This window comes from Pyrus communis, chromosome 1, assembly GCF_963583255.1.
Source record: "Pyrus communis chromosome 1, drPyrComm1.1, whole genome shotgun sequence".
NCBI classification, from domain to species: Eukaryota; Viridiplantae; Streptophyta; class Magnoliopsida; order Rosales; family Rosaceae; genus Pyrus; species Pyrus communis.
The window spans coordinates 22,276,166-22,280,859 of record NC_084803.1 but is presented as its reverse complement, the minus strand read 5'-3'; the positions used below and the strand labels follow the sequence as shown (position 1 = coordinate 22,280,859).

General features: G+C 38.8%; 1 pseudogene; it reads right to left on the bottom strand.

The window, feature by feature from the left end:
• Positions 1-820: 820 nt before the first annotated feature.
• LOC137724675 (protein RMD5 homolog) lies at positions 821-1,960 on the bottom strand (annotated as a pseudogene).
• Between the last annotated feature and the right edge of the window lie 2,734 nt (positions 1,961-4,694).

The window sequence follows — 4,694 nt, the reverse complement described above, 5'->3', positions numbered from 1 at the left end:
CAAATGTGCTTATCTCCTCCACCAACAACTTGTACATAAATTATATCCCTAAAGCCACTTCGTCTCTGCATAAATATGTTACCACCATGACATGATTACATGTGTGTGTGAGAGAGAGTGTGTGGTGGTGCTGGTGTATGATTACTTAATCCCTTCTCTATCTTATGGTTGTTGGATTGAATAAATCAAAGGAGAATCAAATGACGGAAATTAATGGGGGTGGGGAAATCCTTTTCCTTCTTAAATCAAGGAGGCAACGAGAAAAGAGGAAAGAAGGGAAAAGTGCCACTCACTAGCTATCCTGAACAACAAACAAGATAAGAATCCAAAGATCTATCTAAAATTTGTTTGCTAAGACAAGAAATTGAGAAAACTGACTTGATTAAATTACTAAAAGTACAAATTCACAGTCTCTGTTGTGTTGGTAAAAAAGATGCAGATAAGAGAAAAGTGAGAAATTATGGAGGAGGCTCATTATTCTTCTAAAGGCAGGCAGGTCATTTGGGTCAGTTTAGATGCAATAGACTCTACACTGCCCCAGACGACGCAGTTTTATAGTATCGGCCTGGATTTGAGATCCATGAATTGAGGAGCCAATTACAATTTACATGACCGAGCAGGAGAATTAGAACTTATTCATGAGAATGAGCCAGCATGTCCTTGTGTTGGGGATCCTGAATCCCTGATGATGATGATGCTTTCAAATTAGTCCCGGGGGAAGTGGATTGATTTAACCGCCAGAAAGTAAAAAGAATATCTATTCACAAACAATGCTTCAACACACCAAATAAACCGGCTTTTGACACCATAACCACACATCCTACCTATGCCACACAGGATGACTAGTTTCTACAAGCTTAACGAGTGGCCTGCACTGTGCTGAATCAACGTCAGAAGGACAATATGGACGCTTGAAAGCTTTTGTCCCGTTCTTTGACATCTTCGTAATAGACTGCTTGCAGAGCACATGTCCACATGACATCAACATAGGCGGATTTTCTTCAGTCGACTGTTCCTTCGACACAGGACACACAAAAATAGAATGGAATTGAAACTCATGGTCTAACTCTACTGGCACAGGTAACTGCTTCTGAGACTGCCATTCCTGTCTCTTTCCTGCCATTACATTCATAAACTTGAGAAGAGGTGGCAAGCCCTGAATCCCTGCACCTATGGTCACACTCAACGGGCTCTTGTAAGATTGGCCCAGAATATTGCGGAACTGCCTGGTTAGCTCCCCGGTAACTTTGTCCCAATTGGCTGGTGATAATAAGTGAGAGTATGGGGTGTCTCAAGCCTTCCAGTCCACAGGAGACCCCCCCATGAGCTTTTGTATTTCAGCCATATAGTCTGAAGCAAAAGGAGCAAGACAAGTTTTTGAATACTGGAGAGCTCTATATCTGTTTCCCTTTTGCTTTTGCAATATTTCGACCAATTGCAAACTGTGAAGTTTCAGTAACATGTCTGATCCATTTGGTTTGAGTTTATTGGAGTTAGTCGTGGCCCAGCTCAGTGCTGGCTCCAGATTCCGATGTTTCATTGCCTCAACTATCCGAAATAATTCCTGAAACTGAGATTTCAATGCAGCCGCAGCTTCTGATTCCTCAGTCTCACTTATAAAACAGTCGCCAACTTCGAATAGGCCCTGCTGATAGAAATGGCCGCCAATAATCGCATTAGTTGTGTGGGTATCAAAGTCAATGTTTCTATAAGCCTTGGTAATATCAGGAATGAAGGATTTCTCCAGAATCTTTGGATACTTGCTAAGTGCTAGGTTCAGTTCCTTCTGCGTGCTTTCCAACTGAATGAGTGGAGCTATATCTTTTATCTTGACTTTAAGTTCAGCAAGAGAAGACTTACAATCAACCTGAGATTCACAACCATTAGACGATTGTAGCTTTTGTAACGTCTGCTTCATTTCTTTGTCGATCAGATCGAACACTTCTTGAGCTTTAGACCAGGTATATCAGATGTTTTATCTGGCTCTATGTTGCGCTATATTTTTTTCCCTCCCAATGGGGGATCTATATCAGTTCAGAGCTAGTTACGCATTGGATCCACACCGCAGAGGCTACGACATAAGTCATCTTACAAACTAGAACAAACAAAGCTTGACAGTGTATTTCCAACTTTTTCCCACAGTTGTCTATTGCCCAAAAAACGTACAGCCACCTTAACATACAAACATTTGGATATGCAGTGTACAAGAAGTGAAAGAACTATGGGAGTTGTGTAGAAAATAGTGAGAGAGTTAATTCCTTACACTAATCACCTTTCATGTTGGCATGGTAAAAATGGGAGAGCTTCAAAAGGGTGAAAAACCGAAGGCCCTAGATTCCAAACCAGTTCAAGGGTCAACCATTTTTCTTTATGTTTTTTTTATTTTTTATTTCGCGATACTTTACACTACCCTAATCTACACGGAGAGAGATTCAAACTCCGTTGCAATGGAACGGGCACACTGTCCTAGACAACTAGCCTAACCCGCATCCAAAATCAGCAATATGGTATGAAAAGGGAAAAGCCTTGACATATAAAAAGTATCTAAACTTGACATGTTGGGTCAATTTTAATTGCAATTTCCCAAGATTCTTGATAGGTGCATTATTTATCATATTTTCATATTAATTATCCCTAAGTTTTGTTAAGGAATTTATTATAAATGAGCCTTATTACTTTCCTTTTCTCAGTTTCAGCCATTCTGTGCACTTAGGACGTTTTTGGTGATAATTCTACTTTACTTCCCGGAGAAGTTTTGATGCAAGGCCAATTGGAGAAGGAAGCTAAGAGGTTGAAGATCGTTGTTCCAAATTTCATAATTTTCCATGGAGCCATTCATTCCAGTTTTACAAATCAATTCCGCAGAAGTTGTTTTCCCTTCAGAATTGCGCAGCTGTGGGAGAATGAAGATTTGGAGGCTTTCCTGATTTTTCCTAGTGGTGTGTAATATATGTCTGGAAAGATAAGAGATAAAGCTACGTTTCCCATATTTTTACAGATTTTTGCAGAAGATAAATCGACCCTAAAACTAGCGTGCAAGACAGATGACGTGTTTCCCAAGTCAACAAGGATTCTTTCTTAGTTTGTGTCATTAATTGTTTAGGAGTTTGTTTTATTTTAGGAGACTTTCTTCCAGACCTTTTAGGGTTTTTCTAGTATAAATAAGTGCCCTAAGCTCTCTCTAAGACATCCATCAATCCATCAATCCATCCATCCATCCATCCATCCACCACCGCACCATACTACCATTCACCATCTCTGCAATTTGTGAAGAAGAGCTTAGGGACGTGCTTTGCCATGGATTCCGGGTTCCATCTTTCTTTTATTTTTATTTCTATGTGTAACTAAGTTATTTTCTAAGGTTTATGATGAAGCCATGTCATGAATATTTGCGAAGTACTTTATTGATTATTATCCGATTATATGCCATGTTACATTCTTAATCTTTGTGGGTATTTTATTCTAGGTTCGAGTTTCTAATGATTGATCACCTTTAGGAATTTTGCGTCTAGAGATTTAGATAAATCTATGAGGATGACCAATATCAATTAGGTTTATTGGAACTAAGATTAAGAAGAGTAGACAAACTAGTGAGGATGACCAATATCTAGCTAGTCCTACTTGGTTGACAAGATTCTTCTATGCTTATTGGGTTTTTATGTGTTTAATTGTATGCCTAACCAATAGGATATAATTATCATGTAGAGATACAAGAGTTGATGCCTGACCACTGATTAATTCATATTTTAGAAAGAACAACATTTAACATTGGCATGGTAATTGGATAGTAATTGGCTCTAGGAAAAGTAAATAGGATTGTTATTGGTAAATTCATAACCTTAGGCTTTCTTGTGTCGTGTGTTTATTTTAATTCATTGTCTTTTCTTTTTCTTGTTAATTATAGTTTTACTCAATTATTCAATTCTATCTATCCTTTGTTTGTTTAATGAAGTCTAGCGTGATTAATCGGTTAAATTGGTGTTAAAGCAATCCCTGTAGGATCGACCTCATATTTTCATATATTACTACAATTGATTTGTGCGCTTGCGAGTTTAATTTGGTTTAAGTTAATCTATTATTTAGGTTAGTTTAAATCTACATCAAGTTTTTCTCATTAAGCATATCAATTTCAAGGGTCAACAAAGTAGGAGTTGTATGTGGATGGGTCATTTTAATTTCCCTTGAGGAGGTAGACCTGGAGTGTTCAGTTCGGTTAGATTTTCCAGCATCAAACAATGTGGTGGAATACGAGGCCTTGATATTGGGCCTCGAACTTGCGAAACAATTGAAGATAAGCCGCATTATCGTGCATAGTGATTCACAACTAATCGTTGGCCAAACAAATGAAGAGTACACAACCAAAGATGCGAGGACGGAGGCATATCAGGAGCTGGCGAACAAATTCAAGTATTTCGAACATAACCAAATACCTAGGGAGATGAACAAAAGAGAGGACCAACTAACATGCATTGTGTCTGCAATTCAAGATAACTTAACAAGGGTAACCGCGGTAGAGGGTTTATACTCTCCGAGTATTGGAACCATGGAACCATAAGTGATGCAGATAAACGGGCAAGAGTCGAGATCTGACGACACGTTGCCAAAGCAAGCTCAAGCTGAAGATGAAGAATGTTGGGTGATGCTGGTCTTAAACTACCTGATGAAAGGGATCAAGCTAGAAGATCCGGCGGAAG